The sequence below is a fragment of the Hyalella azteca genome, unplaced genomic scaffold (genome assembly GCF_000764305.2).
Source record: "Hyalella azteca isolate HAZT.00-mixed unplaced genomic scaffold, Hazt_2.0.2 contig2090, whole genome shotgun sequence".
NCBI lineage: Eukaryota > Metazoa > Arthropoda > Malacostraca > Amphipoda > Hyalellidae > Hyalella > Hyalella azteca.
The window spans coordinates 691-23,765 of record NW_025932377.1 but is presented as its reverse complement, the minus strand read 5'-3'; the positions used below and the strand labels follow the sequence as shown (position 1 = coordinate 23,765).

General features: G+C 37.6%; 1 long non-coding RNA gene across 1 annotated transcript; it reads right to left on the bottom strand.

The window, feature by feature from the left end:
• Window positions 1-8,257: 8,257 nt before the first annotated feature.
• On the bottom strand, window positions 8,258-9,564 carry LOC108671721. The gene is made up of 3 exons (XR_001930833.2): window positions 9,475-9,564; window positions 8,737-8,849; window positions 8,258-8,337 (listed from the first exon to the last, which is right to left on the bottom strand). It is a non-coding gene; the product is annotated as an uncharacterized LOC108671721 (long non-coding RNA).
• Between the last annotated feature and the right edge of the window lie 13,511 nt (window positions 9,565-23,075).

Here is a 23,075-nt window from a genome sequence, read left to right as displayed (position 1 = left end):
ATGGATCATCTCCTGCGAAGTTATAATTAATGTTTGTGGATCGATCATTCGCCGTTCAACATTAAAAAGTGAAATGATGGTGTTATTTAATTTAATTTTAAATTATGGTGTTTTAATTTAACGTTAACGTTAGTTCTCATGGAGAATTTTGCGGTTTTCAGGAGCATTGGACACATGACCGGTCTTGCCGCAGGTCATGCGACGCTGTTGCTCCGCTCCCACACCAAAGACTGCGTCGTCGTCCCAGATAATAACAATAATAAATTAATAAACAACATAACATACATTATGGTGAGTATATCTTAGTTTTGAAGATCAGACTTGTTGATATTTGAGCCTCTATTAAATAGTCCTTATAATATAATATATAATTATAATTCGGTAAGTAAAAATCTATCGTTTTTTAATAAGGCAAACTAAAACGATAGAACTCAGGCAAATCCTATGGCAAAATGTGCGGCCTGTGCTCCTGCCTGACGCAGTTATGCAGCGCTGTTGCCACCTGGTCGTTAGCGGCGGACTAAACCCAGCCCAAGTTACCCGTTGAAATGAACCATGTGGGCACCGTTGCCGGGGTCATATTTTCTGAACCATTTCTCCGTACTACAATAGTGTACGGTGAATTATCATAGTAAGCATAGTTCATGGTTATGAATGAGTATGAGGTAAACTTGATGAACAAATTGTTGATATGAACAACACTTGAGGCACGAGGATGTACGGTAGGTGGTGAACAGGGGTGATTGTTTTTAGCGAGGGGATCTCAAGTTATTGTCGGTCACGATAACAACTTGAGATTTTAATTATATAAAGATCAATAAAATTAGTATAATATAATATAAGTTTATACGTGATGTTATACTATATACATTTATTCATTTTAACTATTATTAAGTCATAATTGTTTCGTCAAACTACCTCTAAATAATTATGTTTTTCTTCGCTACACATTCGTTTCACTTCAACTCCATTTGAAATGTTTCTAGTATAACCACAAATTGTTCATAATATCAGCGTAATAATAAAGTGCTGTCATCTTTTAACACGCCACGTTGGCCTGAAGCAGATTCTTAACCACCCGGCCACCTCGCCGATTTCGACCGGTATTTTCACATCCAGATTCAAACCCCCAACTCGATGCTGCAATGTTTTCCCACTCGGCCACCCGGCGCTCGGGTCGAAATATTCTCAGCCATATACGCGTCTTGTTAGCTTATATGCAGTCAACGATAAAAATGTTTTATTCTCAGCGATATACGCGTCTTGTTAGCTTATATGCAGTCAACGATAAAAATGTTTTATTCGAGCGTTTTTTGCTCGCTTAAATTGATTAATATAACGTCATATGCTACAGATGCAAAATACACCCAGAGAAAAATGATAGAAAATTGTCCAAATATCGCTGCATAGAATATCATTTTTCAAATAACGATTTTTCTTTACTAGAAAAATAAATTATTTTTACTTCTCATCAGGCAACAGCTCAGGCATATAAAAAAATTAGATGGTTAGTATATTTCTTGATCAATTAGTTATTATTATACACCGAATTAAATATTGAGAACAATAAGAATGAGCGAAAAACCACCAACCAACAACAGCAAAACAACCACCACCACGACAGTCAGGCAGGACCCCCCGCCTCAAGCTCGGTCGGTATCACAGCTACGCGAGGCTGCGCTGTTCAACAGCAACGCATAACTGCGCCCGACCTGCAGCGCCTGACGCGTACAACATTGAGTGCTGTTAGTTTTTTAACTATTAATTTCTTTAGAAATTATTTCCCTAATACTGCATTGAGCTCCAAAATCAAGCAATTCGTAAGTAAAACCATTAATATCACAATTGATGGGAACGGCTCCTTCTGAACTTTAAAAAATATACAAATTGGGTAACATGGGGCAGCGAGCCCACTGCAAGTCACGGGCCCATAGCGGGTTTCTCGCTAAGTATGGCAGATATTGGTCCGTGTTCTCTACCGCCGGGCGACAGTTTCTCTGGGATGAAGTGTACGGATTTACGTTTTGCTAAGTATTTGCGTTATTAAGTTATTTGTGAATAACTGTTTTAGTCCAGATAAAAATTTTTTGCTGCTAAATAAAATTTTTTCGATTACTGTTGATGAAGCTTTGAAATTACTGTGAATTATATTTTCAAAGTAATATTTATAGAGATAATTTTGAGATCAAGTTTAGACTATTAGCTTTCAAAATAAAATGTTGACACGATATAAATTGGAATGATACCTAGTGGGACAACGGGCCCACGCGTGTCACGGGGGCAAAACGCCCATGGTGAAGTCTCGTGTTATACATCATTAGATTTGTCTCAATGACCTTTTCAAACGATGACTAGCTTTTTGAATTACAAATTACACTTCATATTGCATGATTTTTGATTTGCCGCCTCAAGGCAGCAGGTTTAGTTTCTAAATATGCTTATTTATGACCCCTTATCGAGTTATTGACTCTTGCCTTGCCAAAAATTTATTTCAGCCAACACAAATGAGCCAAAAATTGATGAGTTTTTATGGTGTTGGCTGAAATCACGATTAGGTGCGAATTCTCTGCACATAATATCTGGATTATGGACGAAACTGGAACAAATTGTTTTTCTGATCAACTAAATATATTTTTTCTAGTCAAGGATACATTTTTTCATGTTTAGGACGAATTTTTTAGCGCAAAAATATATTTTTCAAGTCAAGGATATATATTTTTATGTCAATGAAAATTTTCCTTCACGTCAGTGATAGATTTTTTTAAGTCAAGAGTATATTTTTTTCAAGTTAAGTATATGATTTTTTGAGTTGTTAATAAATGAGTGAATGTCATATTTTTTATTACATTTTCTTATTTTTAACAGTAAAGTGTTCATTTTTAAACGAAAAATATGCATTTGTGGTAAAGGGACCAAGTGTGGGCGCCTTGCCCTAAGCCAATGTAAACAAAACAAAGAACCACCTCGTATCAATTAGAACTTCATCAAAAATTTAGTTTAAAAAAAGGGGGGGGGGCGTGCTGCCCCATGTTGCCCTACATTCGTTCCACCTTACTTAGGGGAAATTTTCATTGCTCCCCAGCCACCAATATGTCTTCACATTTATGAGCCTTGTCATGTAATATTTCCTGAGAGACGAGTACAATGTTTAGAGCACAAGCACCACTAACATTAGGCACAATTAAAAACTTCAAGTATCATCTACGCGTCACTGTAGCGCATTGGTTATAGGGCCGCTGTATGCGCAGTGACGACGGTAGAGCGGCACCGAGGTGGAGGAGCTAGGCGTGGGTTCGAGCCCCGGGAATTAGTTCAGTTAAAGTCTCGGTGTCGCTAGTAGACGGCGCATAGTCGCCGTCAAAAGGTGGTGCTTTCAGCATGGCCTTGGGTGTGTGTCCCTAAACACTCTGGGTATGTTAAGTAAATACCTCGTAGTGCAAGGGAAGCTTGCAAATACTTGAGTCCCCCCAAGATATTTATTCTCTTCACTGCAATCATCGAGACACGTCATGATCTGTTATAATTAAATCATCACTTAATATATAATAAAAGCTTCGCTGTATTGGTCACACAAGACTTAAAAAAAGACATATGAAGAATGGAATCAAACTACTGATAAAAAATAAACATGTAAAACGTATCCTTTGTTAGGCGTGTGGAACTCGTGTGGCACTTTAACACAGTTAATCATTACCATATCTGTGTCTCGGTGCTGTGGTAAGCAGTTCACGAAATGCATACATACTGTCATCACTGAAGCAGAAAGTTCATTCAAAGCCTTTGCATCAATGTGCATTTGATGAATAAAAAAAAATAATTCAAAATATTAAATTTGCATTTTCTTAAACATCATTGATAAAACATATTATTTCCATGATACTTAAATTTATTTTTAACCATAATGTATGATTTTAACCTCTGGTATTCACCCGTTAGATAAGATAACTTCGTCATTTGTTCATAATTTTCTATCTATTAAATATTGTATGGAAAACGCACTAAATGTACGATTACGCTTCAAGATAAATAATTTAAATTCGTTACTCCATCGTATTACAATGAAATTTTTTCATATTAATAACGCATATTTAGGGAAAATGCTCAGGGTGAGATTGAAAATGTAGATTAAATATTTTAACAAATTTTCATTGTTATTTATTTTTTGTTATTTGTATAGAATAAGCATTAAAAATTAAATTTCATACAACTCGAACAAATATTTTTTGTCAAAAGAAGATTATCATCTTCTGCTAATCACGTTTACCAAACTAAATCAAGTAGGCTGACTTACAATTGTTTTTGAGACTCAGCAGGGTCTATAATGAAAATGAAACTTATAGATGTGTTATTATCTGCATTTCAAGACTGTATTTTTAATGAGGCCCGCAAAAATTGATTTGAGCGAATTTTCAAATATTGCCATTTAAAATCAGCCTCTGACGCCGTTAGCGTGGAAAAACAGTAAATTTCACGAGCTAATTTGAGTACACGCAGCCCGTGCGACGTTTCATTGTAGTCTGATTATTTGATTATTTTAGTATACAGTCGCAAACTAATTTCTTCCAGTTCCAATTCATTTACAGTTAAATCATATCGATACTCTCGTCATTTTGGGGTAAAAATCACGATTTTTAGGGTAAGGAAACAAACTAAATGTGACTGATCTTAGTAAATGTTTGGGCTTGGCATGAGCGACATAATCAATTGGCTGCAATAATTTTGTAATTTCACCTGCCCATGCTCATCAAGCTCGCTGGTATTTCTCTGCTCCATTCGTCACTTTACATTACTTACACATTTTGCTTCCTTGTAATTAAATTAATAATAGCCAACTGAAATATATTATATATACGGGGTACCCCAGCGTGTACCGCAATATTAATTGATAAGCCAGGTTTGTTCATATGTTCTTTATTCGTACGTTGTTCACATGTTTTATATTCGTACATTGTTCATAGGTTATTTATTCTTACTTTGTTCATATGTTATTTATTCGTACGTTTTTCATACGTTCTTTATTCGTACGTTGTTCATATGTTCTTTATTCGTACGTTATTCACATGTTTTATATTCGTACATTGTTCATAGGTTATTTATTCGTACGCTGTAATCATGTTCTTTATCCGAATGTTGTTCATATGTGCTTTATTCGTACGCTGTAATCATGTTCTTTATCCGTACGTTGTTCATATGTGCTTTATTCGTACGCTGTTATCATGTTCTTTATCCGTGCGTTGTTCATATGTGCTTTATTCGTACGCTGTTATCATGTTCTTTATCCGTACGTTGTTCACATGTTCTTCCTTCGTACGTTGTTTGCATATTCTTTATTCGTGCGTCGTTCACATGTTTTTATTCATAGGTACGTCTTAGTGAAGAAGCAAATCACTAAGAAATCCCATCGAAAAAGGCTATTTTACTTATTTAATTACATATTATATCTGCATTTATTTTATATATTACTTTATTTGTTTATTTACTCATTTATTTGCTTACAAATTTTAGGCTGCTGCGGTTGTTCTTCTGTCCCGCTTGTTGCTCTCGCACGGCAGCAAAAAGCTTTGTTTGCCAACAGCGCTGCGTAACTGCCAGCGACTGAGCGGTACAAGACTAATGGACCATCAAATGATTATAGTTTCTTCAACAATGCCTTTCAATAACATTTTTTTAACAATGTCTGTCAAATGCATGAGCAAGAACTTTCGTTCCGCAAGGTTATTGGCAAAAATTTGGCTGACTATTAAACTAAACCCAGGCTTGAATTTGTTCAGCTTCCATTCAACTATGCACGCGTACTTTTTACAAACCTAAGAACGTAATTTTCATAATTATAACTTTATGACGCCAGGGCTATGAGGAAGAAGTCGCTACTGCGACGTGCATCGCGACAGTCAAGGTCATATAATTCTACTTGAGTTACTCCGCCATACGTTTTCTCTGAATTACATATACTTCAATTTCTTAAATCTTTCTTTATAATGATAGCTTCATATTCCTGGACACTTGCAGTGTACGAATGAAGCTATAATACCAAGAATATGTCAAAAGTTGGGCTTTTGAATAAGAAGGAACACACGGAATTCATTCATCACACATATACACTAAATAAACTACATAGCTACAGCCATGAATGTTCACTTGAGAGAATTCAGTTATACATTTCCTCCTCAAAATATCTGTAAATTTCATTTCCTTATTCTCCAATCATCTTCGTCGTAATATCTTCTATTCCATTTGAACTTATGAATTCTTGTATAATGCAGTCCTGGTTTGCAGAGAACATTGATTCACGACGCCGCTATGTTGATGTTTTTACATTAGTTTCCCGTAAAATAAAGTATTCATAATTTCGCTAAAATATTGATTTAGGTAGAATTCAATGAAAATATTCTGTGAATATCGGATATATACACGCTTTCATTTTCAAACATTGTGGTAATTTTATTCAAAACTGATCAACTTTTGAGGAAATGGCCATGTTATAATTATTTACGAAAATGATTTAAATTTGTTAGCTCGACCTTATTAGGAAACTCCAGCACTTACCCAAATTTGATCTACTTTTATGACTCACTTGCATATTTTGTGACTCGTCATGAGTATATTACGCGAATAATTCAGTATCGTTGATCGTTTAAGTCGTGGCCTTCCAGCCCGAGTTTCCTGCACGGTAAGTGGGGCCAGTCGGACATTATGTCGTGATGACGCGATCCCCAGTCAAAATTAGAAGCAGTGTAGGAGCTGGGCCGGCGCTGAACCAAGAGCACGATAGAAGCATCAGGGAAGCAGGAAACTAGCAAGGATGTCCGCTTATTAAGGTGTTCAAAACGTTCTGCGTAAGGCCTTATTTGGGCGCTGGCGCTCGGCTGCAACGAATCAATCCTGCCGGGCTCCGGCTCACTTACTGCCGATACGCCCCAATCGCTGCCCTATACCTGCTATCTTCAGGCTTATTTCATTTTCTTTCGGGGATAACTAAAGAATTCTGTCCACGCAATTAAACGTTTATTATTAATTTTTAACACATTTACATCACCTATGCAAAAAAAATATGGATAGGTAGAAACGCCGCTTAGAGTATGATATGCTAAGGGCTTTATCATTCATACTCTCAATAATAATAAATAACACATTTATGAACATTATTCTATATTCTGGTACAACTATTTCTGACAAAAACTCAGCAACATGCTAAGACACTGAATATACACACATCAATAATGCTAAGGACAGAGCAAAGCGTAAAAATAGGATAAACATAAATAATGCAGAAGTCTTCAATCATAAGTCATATAAACGAGATTAAACGATGGGTTATCTCCTTCCTTAACCACAAAATTCACAAATCCCCATTAACCGAACCCGAAGTAGTGAAAATCATATTATATTTCGATGCAAGAAAGGAAAATTATTCCATTCAAATCGAAACGTATACGAGGAACTAATATCAACCTAAGTTCAGCGTTACCTCACCCGTCCTATCTGTTAAGGTAATACGTTTCAACAGCTTCAAATTAATTTCTGAATCAAGATAAGAATGGGCTATGGCCGATTTTCATTTGGCATTTTTATCAACACATTAATTGTAAATCGAGAAATCCTCATAAAAATCGATGAGGTAAAGCGTTGATTAAAAAACACATTTGATAAAATAAATATATAAATTTGATGGTTAAATTCATACTCGATTATTAATCTAATACCAAAGAATGCAGCATGAGCTATCACGTTTACTAGACACTACATTCAACAAACGAGAAGAACTGATGCAAGCCACTTTATCTCGACATTGGAAATTTTTTTTAAAATACGAAATACAGGTATTTACAACAGCTGAGTGCTATTTCACCGATTTAAAATTTATCATTATCTTGCACCACGTGCCAGCAATGCGTAATTGGATACCATTTAATTATTTCCAGCTTGGTGACGAGACGACACTTCTGAACAATATATTTCACCCCATGCCAGCAATTTGTAATTGAATACAATGCAATTTATCAACAGAACTACAATTCTACAGTCACCGTATGCCAACTAGGCCCCGTAGTTTTCAAAATAAACCAACATTTTTCATACATGTTCATGATGTTCTTCAAGGTATCGTCTATTCATGGTTGCGATAATGCTGTCAGTGTTGTACGAGGTTGTCACGCATGCACGCACAGCGGTGCCTCTGGAGGCAGACGTAGAAGAGTAGCCACAGGGAAGGGGTGGTGGATGAGTTCGACGCCAGTTAGGTCGCCCCAGTCCACGGGGCTATCTCACCGAGAAGAGGAGGGCCGTTGGGGAGGAAAGGCAGGCCCAGATTATCCACAGTTGTGCTGTCAAAAAGGCCTGCAAGACAGAAACACTGATAAAAATAAGCAACAATATAGCAAGGAGCATAAGATGAGTTGAAACCAGCGAAACTCCATAAACAAAAAATTGAACTTGTTGAACTACTAAGGTACAAGCAAATGAAACTTTCTGTCTTAACACATTTCCGTCCTTTACATTCCATGTACACAGAAAAAAAAATTTAGGATGAAATATTGTAAATTTCAATCTTGTTTTGATGCAATTTTCTTCTTTATTACTTCATGTAAAATAAAAAATTGTTACTCATTGCATTTATCAATCAGATGAATTATTAGAATCAAACCTGAAAATCAAGCAATAATTATGAATGAACAGAATGAATTTCAAACTTCAAGAAAGACCCATCAATTATTACAATGTAGTGTAGGTACTTACTCGCCTGGACAACAGCTGACAATTCTAACGATGGGTTGCTGCAGCCTCCAGTCCAGCTTCAACGTGGGGCTGCTCCCACAAGGTCATAATATGGCCTTCTGCCTCACGCAGCTCTGAAATGCCATCCAAAATTAACAACAAGAATTGGATCAACACAATAGCCATCAGTGCTTGGAATTTAGAAACTATAGGAACATTCAAACGAAATTCATTAAACTGAAGCACATAATATGAATTTTAATAAATTGATGCCAACAAGTTTCAGCACTGCACAGAGGCCATTTAACAAAATAAGAGGAATTAGTTACGTGACAAAAAATAAAAATTGTTACAAATTTTTTCTTAATTATGTCATTGATACTACCAGGGTTTCAAGTGCCAATATGCAAGCCTGCACAGAATTTGCATTTTATTAAAATAAATATTCTTCGAATGGAATTGTCAATATTTAATAGGGTAACAAATCAAGAGAGTCTGCAAATAATATTGAATCAGACTTCACAAAGATCATCAATCACCAATGATATATCATGTCAAAGCTAAACACATTGCACGATTTGAAACCAGCATATTCATATTGGATACTTCACTAATATTTTTAAATCCACAACACAATCACATTTCAAAACAAATTATTCCATTACTGCGTTGTTTTACTGAAAAATTGTGTCATCAGATTGCTACATTATGATAGGAAATTATTTAGAAGTTTTTTTTTGTTTAAAATTCACGCTTTACCTTAGTACACAGCAATTCATTAGACTTTGTAGCGAGGCCTGGCTTGAATATCTGCGGGAATTCTGCATTGCTGCGTTGAGCTTCCTTGGACGCTTCACGCTTCCCCAACTGGCAGCCAGGAACTAGAAATTTGAAAAAAATTAGGTGAAGTAATACTGCAGTTATTCTCATAATAATTGAAAACAATTACTGTTCTCAGCACAGAAATAAATCCCAAATAATAGTTTAAATTTCTGTCCCAATTAATATCTGCAGACTGCAGGCTGAACTTCAAGTACCTACTAAGTAGCTCAGCAAACTATAGGCCTAGGTAGCTTTAACAATGTCAATCTCAGTCATTTCCAGTGTAAGCAATGTGACTGAGGGACATTTGTTGAAATAGATTCAATTTACCTGAACACAAATAAAAATATAAACTGGCGGCATCTTATTTTATGTTTAGCTAAGCATTTGCTTCTGAATGGCTGAGATTTTCAATATGAAACTAGCTAGTTAGGAGTGCATATGATAGGATTGGACAGGTGGTGTCACGGTGGTACACTAAGTTATGATATTTTACTAACACATACGCTAGTTATAGGACCAACCGCCACACTAAGTTATGATATGATACCAACACATTGGCTAGTTTGCTTTTACGGCTCTAGATTATCAATAATAAAATTCTCTCGCTTAGACGATGAATGTGAAATGTAATCTGTTGAAGATTCTTGGCGTTGCATTCGACTGTGCTTCACAATAGAAACATTTAATTATGTCAAGCAAATAATGAAAAGACTAATCTAACAATATGAAGTTAGGAGTAAAACTTAGGAAAATATAACGGCATGAATACAAATAAAATCCAATAATTACAGTTTTGCCTACAACTAAAAACAACACGAGATCTTTCCTGCAGTTCATTACACGCAGGGGAATGATGAGACTTTGTCCAAATAGCGATGCCTTTTTTGCCCATTTGTGGGTCATTGTGACAGAGTTTGGTCCAGCAAGAGGGCGCATCAGTGCTACTTGCTGAAAGTGTGTCTCTATTTGGGCAATCTGAGCCATCCATTATTTTGAGTGTACCATGCTTGCCTATATGAACGCCGAACTTGAGAGATACCGCAATGGTCATCGTTCCTCTGATGCAGATAGGTTGCACTCTAGCATCTGAACAAATGCAACTAGTTTAGTTAAAAATGTTTCTTCGATTATACCTCTAATTTAAAAAAGTATCAATTATTCATTTATGAAATAAATATTAGTTTAATGTCTTTTTTCAGAGTAGTTCAATGTAGGCTGATTTTACATGATCTCTATTCCTTGAATTATTTTTATATTCGCTTGCAAAATGATTAATCTAGCAAAAATTTAGAGCATTCATTTACGGATACGTTAACCGTCGTAGATGATATTCGGATCTAAATTAAGGCCTCGTAACGCGAGTTACAAATTGGTAGATGAAGGGTTTAAAAAAAATTGAAATTGGAAAAAAGAATGAATTTTCGCAGTGTCGTGAGGGAAATAGAATGTTGTCTGAATAATTATCGATATCCTACCAATGCCGAAGCACATTCTGTTGATATTTTGATGGAATCCGTAGCGAATTGAAACTTCTGAACTTCGCTATCGATTCCTCTATAAGTTCGAAAATTATATCGGGGCAGCTGCTCCTGTCAATTCTGACCCGGTTCAATCGCAGCCATGATATGTGAAAATAAAAAAATATAACTCAGTACCTACTGCAGTGAGTGACAGAGAGTGCATTTTCTCGGTGACGAAAAAGTGAAGTCGGACGGACGGACGGCAGACGGACGGACGGACATGACGAGCACAACAGCGCCTTTTTTTCCATAAATGAGAAAATGCGCTGAAAAATTCGGCATTCGTCATAAAATCGCCATGAAATTACAACGAGCACTATGTGCTGAATTCACATTAAGCTTATATGCATTTCATGGTACTTATATTAGAAGTTCAAGATACAGAGAAACGGGAGCTCAAACTTTGACAAATATCAATGAATGATTCTACTAATAAGCGCCTGGGTACTAAGTTACTAAGCATAATATAATGATTCAGTTATTTTTCATGACTTCCTTGTTTCGTCGGCCAAATAACCTAATTTTTTACAGAATTTACATTAAATCTCATTTTACATTAAATTTGACAAGTTATCATTCATTGTGACATTTTGTTCTGTTATTTTATATTGGTTCATTTTGGGGTTCTTGGCACGATAGTTAATCTGATCAATTTATTTCCATCCTTAAAATTACGAAACCGTCCTTGCCCGCAGCAAAGTTTGTTTTCTTATATATATCACTAGATATATAATATATTGTTTCGAAAAATGTAACTAAATTTTTGAAAAGTTAAAAAAAACACCGAGGATGATTGATGAGCTACAACCAGAATAATATTTATTCTATAGCAATATAAATAACATCTCGGAAAATGTTTCCTCATCTTTCATCTCAATAAATAACGTAAATCTATTTCGAACGGTTAAAATGGCTTACAGCTTTCAATAATTTCTTTGAATAGGAAAAATCCTACTCAGTGAGACGAGACATTGTATCAAACTCACTAATAGCCTAGACTTTAAACGTGTCAAGTAACCTTGATTATATACGTCAAGTTTTCCGCGCAGCAGTCGGAGTCTATGCGTTGCGGCGACGACGTTCAAGCCTGCCAAGACCTGGTCACAAGAGCCGTATACGTACCGCCTGGAGCCGGTGCCTGTTAGGGCCGGCTATTAGACCTGTCTGTGATGCTGAACATCGCAGAATTTTCACAGCTTGTTTCGGGTTTCGAACATGCAACTTACTGCTCCATCAATTTTGTTGGGCCTGCCCTCCTCCCCCCTCCCTTCCGGTCCCCTCAGCCGATTTCGAACATATGTGTCACAACATATGTGTCACGCCAAGATAGATTCATACGATATAATCTATCTTATATCCAATGACGATTTCTAGCGAATAAAAACTTTAAGCGTTGTTAAGAATTGTTTGAGAACGTCACATCTTCATGTGCGCAGTTTTTTCTTTTAAAAATCTTATAAGAATAAATATTTACTTTAATTACCTAAAATCTTTAATGGTTGCTCCTAAGCCACCATCTGACTGTCCTGCAGGCCTCCAGCAGGAGTCCAGGGGCAGCAGGCTGATGTCGACGGCGTCGTGGGCGGCGAGGCGGGACATAAGCTCAGGCAGCCGCCTTGTGGGGCGAGTGTGGTTGGTCACAAGAAGGTGGCTGTCCACGGCTTGATGAGGGATGCGACAGTTTGCTCTCCTTCATCATTGTTAGTGACTGTCCAGGGCTTACCACGCAGCTTGAGCCCGTCAGCTGCAAATCAGAATGTATCTTATCCCAAAGTATCTTAAGTGTCTCAAATAACATAATTGGACCATTATTTATATTGATAAAAAAGTATTTGAAGGAATCTTTTTCAACTTTTTTTCTTTCTCAGCCCTAATCGACTCTTTAAAACATTTTCTCAACCGGACACAAATTTGCGACACAAAACTCTGGACTGAAGGAATTAATTAAATAATCTTTGTGCAAGCTCTACATATTCTTCAATTATGTTCAGGTAAAATGGATTGTTGAGGTACATCATAACATTGAACATCAGGAAAAAGTTCGTTTATGCCAAAAGAGCAGAATAAATATGGTAGTCATCCAATTCGTAACATATTCTAAGAAAATCGTCTACACGTTGCTTTCGTATCGTCTGCCATCGTCTTCAGCCACATTCATTGCATCGCAATCTTGCCGACGAGAGCAGCACAGTAGCGTTTATATTGCTGATGAATTGAGTATAACAGCTACAGCCTCTACGTGCATCGCAATTAAAATTATATCACTTCCAAGTTGATAAATGCAAGTAGAAGTTATTTTCGACCAAACTACCTTACGAATACCAGTGTAAAATGCAAATAACCATTTTTCTGAAATTGCTGCTTTCATTCATGATCTGCGACACCAAGAAATTCCTTTATTTATATTCGAAAATTTGACTAAAATTAATTTGGCCTGACCTCTCTGGGGAAACTTCTGACACGAGTCTGTGCTCGTCAGAAGTCCTATGGGATTTCACGCTCCTAGGGGGATTGTTCCTGAGCGCCCCACCGCTGAGCTCGCGGTGTCTGACTGCGGGTCTCAGTTGTGGGGGTAAGTTATTATGTAAGTAGGATTCCTTACATTAAGTTATTATGTAGTTAGGATTCCTTACATTAAGTTATTATGTAGGCAGGATTCCTTACATTAAGTTATTATGTAGGTAGGATTCCTTACATTNTAGGTAGGATTCCTTACATTAAGTTATTATGTAGGCAGGATTCCTTACATTAAGTTACTATGTAGGCAGGATTCCTTACATTTCCCTTCTCTGTCTCTCTCGTGCGGGCGACAGACGTCCCGTGTAAACGACCTCTTGTTCGAGTGTCTTCGTTTCCGATGCTTTTCACCTGTCCCTCCTTGTCACTTCGTCTCTTTGAGATGTTAACGTTGCTTCCTTTGGGCCAGCTTCAGCGGGCCGTACAGTTGAAACCTTCCGCCCCTTGTGGGTGATGAACAATTTTTAACTTGAGAAACTTTCGATAACTGAGACCTTCCACCTCTTCGGTGATGTTCATCTTGACTTTCGGTGCGAGATAGCTGAAGCGCTGAAGCTATCTAATAGCTGAAACGCTAGTAAACATTTGGCCGCTAAACTAACTAACTATATGGCCTGAGCTGATGGGATAAGCCTATTATTAGGATCAAACCAGAGTATTGTGAACTCAGTGTCGATTAATTTGATCAAAGTCAATCCTGTGTTTCGAGCATGAACGGTTCAACATGATCAACTCACCAAGACCATCATATAGGAACGATATCAGTAGCCATTCTCAACCGATTCTTTGAATATTAATTATAATTCACGAATTCGATATAGAATACTAAATTTTTATATATTAGTTTTAACTCACCAGAGTATCGAATGCCCGCGAAAATTTAGGGCAATCAGGGTTTTTGTTCATCCATTAAAGCTAAGTTTAATAACAGATAATGCCAATAGGTGACTTACAAACTTATAATCGGCAACCACTGCCTTGGAGACGGTCCCTTCGGGGCCACTACCGCCTGCGCTGCATGACGTTCATTCAATAAGCTCGCTGCTTGTCATTGCCGCCCCTCTGCAGCTCCACGTCGCTGACAATTGACCGTTAAAACTAATATTTAAATCCGTAACATTATTGACCACATCTGATTTGCTTAGAATAAAATTGATTGTAATAAAAGTAAGCAAAACACTCGCCAATTAAGTGTGGTCTGCATTTGTTCTTTAAATGCGTTCTAATAACAAAACTAATCCTCATATTCATATTATAAAAGCAAGTAAGCTTGCCTTAGATTCGAATATGCACTTACCAAAATATTATTTAAATAATGGTGCTGTAATACACGCATTGGCATGAGTAATTGTCGATAATCCCTACTCGTCGGAGGTGGCCTAGTGGGCAAGAGCACCAAAACTAGAGCAATTATTTGCTTATTCTTGTCCCAGCTGCTGTGATAATTGCGATGATCTTCGGCGCTAGGCTGTTATAGTTGCCCAATTCCCAGCTTAGACATTACAGTTCTGTTTCATGAGTCTACTATATACGCCCATGATCTCACGGAAGGTTTATACGTGTGTCTAACTAGCGCATCTGTTGTCTGGCAGCAGGTGTTACTGGTCTGCCGTTTTAGTAAAATGAACGATCCAGCCATATTTATTTCGTCATCAAATAGATACTGATATATTGCCGGTTTATGTATATCAAGATTAATTTACGCTTTTGATTATTCATGGTGAATGCGCCATTGCTAGCACATAGACAGTGTCTGCCGGAAAATTTATTTACTTAGTTCTAACGAGTCACATTTCCTGCTAGCTGAATTTAGTCTCGCTATGACATCAGATATTTTTATATATGGCGCTTTAAATTTTTAACGTCTAAGCATTTCCTCGAACTCATGTCGGTTGTAAGCATCAATTCTGCTGATCGGGGCATCCGATGCCTGGAGATCTTGCTCTGTAGACACTTTTTTGGGCCGGCAGTGAATTCTTCAAGCCCTCAACATCGGTCTTCATCATCTTCTTTAAGCAGGTCATCTGAAAACTCGCTTTCATGTGTGGAGTGCGTGCACCTGGTGTACGTTCAATAAGGTATTGGAGCGTGATGATATCTCATATCAATAATCCGCAACCCTCCTCTCCCGCAGCACGTCTTCATCAGGCACAAGAGTCAGCGTAAAGAATAAGGCAATCAAGGAGCGGGTCGTGGTATCCATGATACTCGGGCCAGCGGTGTCTCCACTGGTTAGTTGCAACACACGTTCTGGGATCCCTCTTAAGGTTTTGCAAGAAACTCCATCGAAAAAATGAAAAACATTTATCTTCTTCTGCGAAAATTAGACTGTTCTTCTGCGGTGAAGTGATGACAGTTGTGTCTATTGACGAAGAAAATCTAAATAGATTTACCCGAGGCATTATTAGCTCCTGAATTCGGATTCTGTGTAGTTAGAAATGCCAAAAATTATGAAGATCTCGGCAGTTTACTGGAAGTGCCGCCATTATCGAAAATACACCATGTCTTATTAACACAACTAATGGAGTCGGAAAAAAATTGAAGTTCTAAAAAGGAGCCCAAAGTGCGAGGCTGTAGCAGTTCCGTTAAGTTTTAAAAGTAATATTACCTCCATTCCTCCGCTATCTAATCACACACAGTAATACGCACAGAGACGTCAGACGCTCAGCAGATCCGGATTTAGTATTCCAAATGCTTAACAACCCCTTTTCAGCTATAAGCACTGCTCTTAAGGCAGAGAGAAATTAAGTTATCAGATTCTTCTGAATAATCAAATTATCCGAATCCGATTCATCAGATTCGGCCTCGTTCTAACCCTCAGTCTGTTCACATTTAGTAACCTGATGCACGTTTGCTACCAGCGCTTCCAGTTTCACCTGAATAGTTGTAACTACATTGTGATGCGATATAAGACATATTGTCAGAAGACATGTCAGAAGTGACTGCAGCGGGATGGCGTGAGCAGGTTTAGTTAACGAACTACCTGGCGTCAGGGTCAAAAAATATCCCATATTCTTGGTCGATTTCTGGCTTATTCAAAGGTAGCGAAGAAGCAAACGTTTAGTTCTGAAACAATTTAATAGACAATCTTATCAAAACCCACGTGAATGCGAAAAAATCATCGCATGTGATCACTGGGACTTGAGGAGAAACTTGCTCATTTATTTCTAATAAGTTTTAAACAAAGTTGACATTACATCAACAGAAAATCTTCCTAGAACCCAAAAATCATCAAAAACCGAATTCACATCTTCCATACCAGTGTGACTAATCCATTAACAAATTACATTGGGCACACGATTGAAAGTATACTGCCTATGTAATGATCTTTCGAGCCGAGGTTAAATAATGATCTCGATTTAACACAATTATTTTAATATTAATGAAAAGTGAACACTTAAATTAAGAACATTGAACAAAGATAACGTGAACATATGGGCATCGTTATAGGGTACAGAACTATCTTCTTGCATAAGCTAGGGCACAGCACAGTAGAGGTTCCTCACAACACAGTAACAGATTATATATGCACAGCACTGAATCTTTTTGATAGCTTCTTGTATCTTCTATCTGGGTTGACTTCTCCCTACATGAACAAAATCAAATTTGCAATTAGTCGGGTAATTCCCTACTAGATATCTCACATAGTATTAACACACCAAATAAATACAATATTGATAAATATCGATAGCTACACATACCTCTGCAGTTGTCCGAATTCACTAAACTAGTCCTTGCTTTGGTCCCACAGCAAGTCTGCTCTGAATTCTTACACTGCTACGGGAACGTCAACACCTTAACTTATTCTACGTCCCACGCATTAGTTACTATTGTTCTTATTCTCCCTCTGTTTCCCACAGTACACCTGAATATTCAGCTAAGATCCCTACAGCCTCATACTTTCGGTCACAAAGGATCTATATAGGTTTTACACGTTTCAAATTAATATGAATCTCATATTGAAGGTAATAATCTTCTTTCACCTGATAAGATTCAATTTTTTATTCAGAACATTTGTCTCGTAACACAAATTTATTTTACCAGAAGAGTTTAATCAAAACAGGGATGTGCTGATGTCAGATTATCAAATGATTTCTGATAGGATTTGAAACTAGAGAAGATGCAATTGAAATTTATTATCGTTCATTATCCCTAAGTTCGTTTGAGCCAGATTTCGAATATTTAAAATGATCGAGCTAGCAAGCGGCACACGACTTCTTGGTCTATGAATAATTACCTGTTCATTATTGACGATGCTAGTCCAACAATGGTTGCACCATTAAAACCAATGTATTGCGTATGCTTGGAACATATGCAAGCAAACATAAGGCTTGGTTTACCAGAGTCTGGCTCTTACTTACTCGCCGCATTATTCACCCACTGAAGGATTATGTCGGTGGATAATTCGGTGAATTTTGCTCGTGAAAGGCACCCTTGCGTCACCGCATCTTCAGCCGACGTCGATGTTTGTGTAGAAGAAGAGGTCGGAAGTGTAGGGCGCGGGTCGCAGTAAATGTATTTTGCGTTGGGCAACATCTCAACAAGCCGCCCACTGCCCGGCCCGGTGAGGCGGTCTCTCGGGATGACCAGACTGAAGCTAGGGTGGAATTCGACAGAGAAAACATTAGGAATGTATGTTGAATGTCTCATATTAAGAACAGGTTTTAAGTCAATGACTCTCTATTTGAAATTGTCAGAAGAATGAGCAAATAAGATTAATGTTCGCATGTGAGAGAGGCGTATATATACCCTCGAGATGAGAGCAGGCGCGCTTTAATGCACTGAGATATATGACTGGAAGATGAAAGTATGCTAGTTAGTAACAAGCCAATCGCTTCCAATTAATGCAAATCTAATACCTACAATTAGGGGAGAAAATATTCAAAAAGCAATAAATTCCCTTTAAGTTTTGGGATCATTTTTATTACATGAAGTAACCCCTCAGGGGGGATTTCTGACGGGTGTCTGTGCGCGTCAGAAGTCCTATGGGATTTCGCGTTCCTAGGGGGATTGTTCCTGAGCGCCCCACCGCTGAGCTCGCGGTGTCTGACTGTAGGTCTCAGTTGTGGGGTTAAGTTATTATTATGTAGGTAGGATTCTTTACATTTCCCTTCTCTGTCTCTCTCGTGCGGGCGGCCGACGTCCCGTGTAAGCGACCTCTTGTTCAAATGTCTTCGTTTCTGTTGTTTTCACCTGTCCCTCCTTGTCACTTCGTCCCTTTGAGATGCTAACGCTGCTTCTTTCGAGCCAGCTTCAGCGGGCTGGACATCTGAGACCTTCCGCCCCTTGTGGGTGATGAATAATTGAGACCTTCCACCTCTATGGTGATGTTCATCTTGACTTTCGGTGCGAGATAGCTAAATAGCTGAAGCGCTAGTAAACATTTGGCCACTGAACTAAACTAAACTTACATGAAGTAAAAATCTTATTATTACAACTTTTCCAAATTGTGGAAGTAGTCAACACATATATCATAGTTTTTATGATGCTTCTTCCGTATTATTGGTTACGTTACGAAGAGTCGTTCTTTATCTGATGATGTGTTGGTTTTGATACTTCCAAGCATTCTTCACTCGCGATTGTGCCAAATTCAACCATTGATTTATACGATTTTTGTATTCGCTTACTTCAGTGGTGATTCATAGAAAATGTATGAAATTAGCGGCCTAATGAGGTTGTTAAACGGACAGATGATCCGAAATAAAAATAATTGAACACGAGTCACGGAAAATATTATTTCTCAAAGACCAGCGCTAAAGCTGGTTAGAGTGGAATTGGTAGTTGTCCCAATTTGCATCCGTAGGGCCTTGATGTACTGATGTACTGACTTTATTCCTAGCTCTCTCATGCGCACCTGCAATCTTTAAAGGGTTCTAGTATGCATGAGACCCAGCCCAGGTCGTCGTCTTGCAAGTCAGGGAAGTGCCAGCGGATTATTTGCCATCCGAGGTCCTTCAGTGTAGTGCCAAGGTCGTTCGGCACTCCCTTAATTGACGCAGCAAACATCGTCTGTTCACCAAATATCAAATCAGTCAGACAAGATATGCATTTATTTCAAAACAATTTTTGTCAATTTTTTTGACGAGTGATTCGATATTAAACAATAACATTTTCATATTATTGTTTTTGAATGAATATTATTTGTTTCACCATTGGGAGGATGAATTTTCTTTTAAAATAAAAATCTTTTATCATCATTCTACGAGTTACCAGTAATTAATAATAACAAATCTTGGAATTTGGCATTTATCTTACGATAACTTATGCAACTTATAATTTATTTTTATCACACTGATTTTTATCCCGAGTAAAAAATTATTAGCAGTTAAATTCATTCGGAATAAGGAAGATTTGACAATTTAGATTTTAGAAGGATCTTATTATGTATGATAGACTCAGAAAATGAATTTTAATGTCATATAAATATTGTTGGCGATGAGGTATGGAAAAATTACTACAGTTGATATTACCCTCACATTCACGTCACAAAGAATTAGTGCAATTACCCTGTTCTATGAACAGGGTAAATTGAAACGCCATTGTTTCTTAAAAACTGTTATATATAATAGAAAAAAAATTTATTGGTTGGAGGGCAGGAACACGAGTCGTGTTTTTTATTGCATTGAAATCATGAACAAGAAATTTATTTTTGCTGTTTCATAAAAATGCTTGAAGTTAAAATAGGTTTTGAGCTGCCATCAGTCACTGATTTACCTGCAGAGATGTAACTTCCATACTATTTTTTAAACAAAGCAACATTTTAAGCTGATGCTGCAATGGAGTTTTTCAATCAATTGCACGCTGCCATAACAAAAAAACACGAGATAGGCAATGCATACTTACCACATGCAGGAAGTTTATTTTGTTGACAGAAATCACGGTCTTGATAACAAGTGAACCGTACGCCGAACCGGCGGGGTTCCCGCTGACGCTGCCTCGTGTAGTCCAGGACTTGGTCAGGCGAGCCGTACACGGCGCTGAGCCAGCATCTGTCACCGCAGGAGAAGTGAAGTGAACGCATCTCAAAATACGAACATTGGCTGTCCTTAATTGCTAAGGAATTATTCGTGAATAATAAATTGCAAGGCCTCATTAGTGACGCTGTTTTGGTGAAATTAAAAAGATAATTTTAAATTTCTTATGAACAGCTTTCCACCAAAAGTTGGCAGTTTCTGCCCAATCTGGAAGGAATGTGCAATAACTATGACAGATTTCAAGAAGAGAAATAATACACTCAATAATGAAGACTCTAAATAAACGACTGTAAGTGCCATATATTTCTTACGCTCTGGGAATATATAATATATTTTATTCATACACTATACGTATACGTAAATAAATTTTCGAATTTCAATTATTCTTGCATTTTCGCATTCTCGGTATGCGGCGGTGAAAACTTAGTTACTTCTGACCTCATCTAAAATTTTTTTCCTTTTCCCAAATTTCACTTATAATAATAGTTATTCTTCAATAGGAAATTGTTTGAGATTGAAGTAGATAGGAAGTAAAGTTCGCAGTTAAAAAATCAGCGCTTAAGGTGGTCAAAAAACAGAGTTCGGGAAGTAACTCAGGTAAAGTAATGCGAAAGTTTTGCTGAGGAAAAATTACGGTGTCTGGACAAATTTTCTATAAACAAATCGAATTCTTAAATAAATCTACAAGATTGGAATTACTATTTTTCTCTATGTTTACTTCTAAATAAAAGACAACACTAAAAGGAGAATTTGTAAGTCTGAAGTAGAAGCTGCCTCGAATCAGTTGCACGAAAGATTTGTCAGACTTTCATCTATATATTTGCTTTAAGTTTTAAGTTTAAATTTAAGTTAAGTTAATTAACAATTTTGTCAGATTTTTGTTTTGTGAGACTTATTGCAATGTAAGGTTGAACCCAACCTACCCAAACTTGGTGATGATTGCTCCCAAATTTGCTTCCAGTTGATTTGCGGGCCTCCAGAAGGAGGCCAGGTTGACCAAGCTCACGTCGCCGGTGTCGTTGGAAACAAGTCGTTCCAGAAGCTCACTGAGCAGCGGGATGGGGTCCATGTGGAGGGACATCACTACGAGATGATTGCTCTTCCTTTTGTTCAGCAGGCTCGTGACAGCTCGCTCGCCTTCATCGTAGTTTGTGATTGTCCAAACTTGTCCGTGCGGCATGAGCTCATGCGGGTTTGATGGTGTCTGTAGGTAAGTTGGTGAATTTATCGCAGTGTAAGAGCATAACATATTTATCATAATGTGTTGTGAATGCGAATCATTTAAATTTATCGCTATCTATACATTTAATATTATGAACTCCACGTAAACGTACAGGCAACAGCTAGGTATACTCACTTTCTGAAGTAGCTCACAAGTGGATTTATTTATTAGAATTTGCTCTTTGTAACCCAAACTTTTCAGACGGTATTAAATATTTAATTTGAAAATTATGGGTATCTAGAGGCTATAATTTTTGTGTTCACATTCATCCACTTTGAATTAAGTAAATGTTTAGCTCGTCTAGAACGCCTTTCTTTAGCGCTCTAGTTCAAGCCATTACGTCAACTACGCGAAGCCAGCTCGCTACCATTGCCATTTTTATTAAGCGGAGGTCATTCAGAATGCATAAACAATCGCAGGGAATTATTCTACACAGTACACTAGCTTCTATTCGAATCCTCTGGTATTATAATTAGGAAGGTTTGAACGATTAAAGGACTTTAAATCAAATAATATTTATTCATTAATGATGCTGGAGTTGCGAAGCAGTCCTGGGTGAGAAAATATTTTATGATTCAAAGTCCTTCAATTGTACAAACCTCCCTAAAAGAGGCTAGCATACTGCGTAGTAAAATTCTCTACACAAATTCACTCACCTCTAACGAATTGCACTTCTTGAAAACTGCCCACAGCCTAGCGTTGATTAGAGGTAGACTTGAATATACTGCAGGCTCTAATTTGAGGCGACGTAGAATTTCCATGGACTTAAGTCTCTTTTCCTGGTCGGCATTGGAGACCAAATCCTCCCAGACCTGAATGTCTTCGTTCGCAGAAGTTCTCTGGACTAGCAGCGCCTTTTTCCAGCCATCCAAATCATTTTTTAGCTTGATAACATCATCAATCCAACTCGAAATGCCATTAAATACTAAGACCAAATTATTCAAGCCCAAAAGCTTATGCTGCATCTTGGTCTGTATTGTTTCCATTGTTTTATCAACACTTTCTTTCCCGTTGAGCAGGTCGTCTATCGCATCAACTCTGTGCGTGGCGTGCGCGCCGCCAATGCATCTGAAGCACACGAGTTCCGTGCAGTCCACGCACAGGTAATCCAGCGCCTTCTTGTGCTGAGGACACGATGCCGCGGACTGGGAACGCTGACGAGGTTTGTTCTCAGACGGGATTAAAGCGTAGTTGACCAACATATCGTCGAAATCTTGAGATGTTTGTATGTTGCATTTTGGGCAATTTTGTTTTCCAAAATCACTTGTCATGCTAGAAATGCAGGAATAACAAAACGAGTGG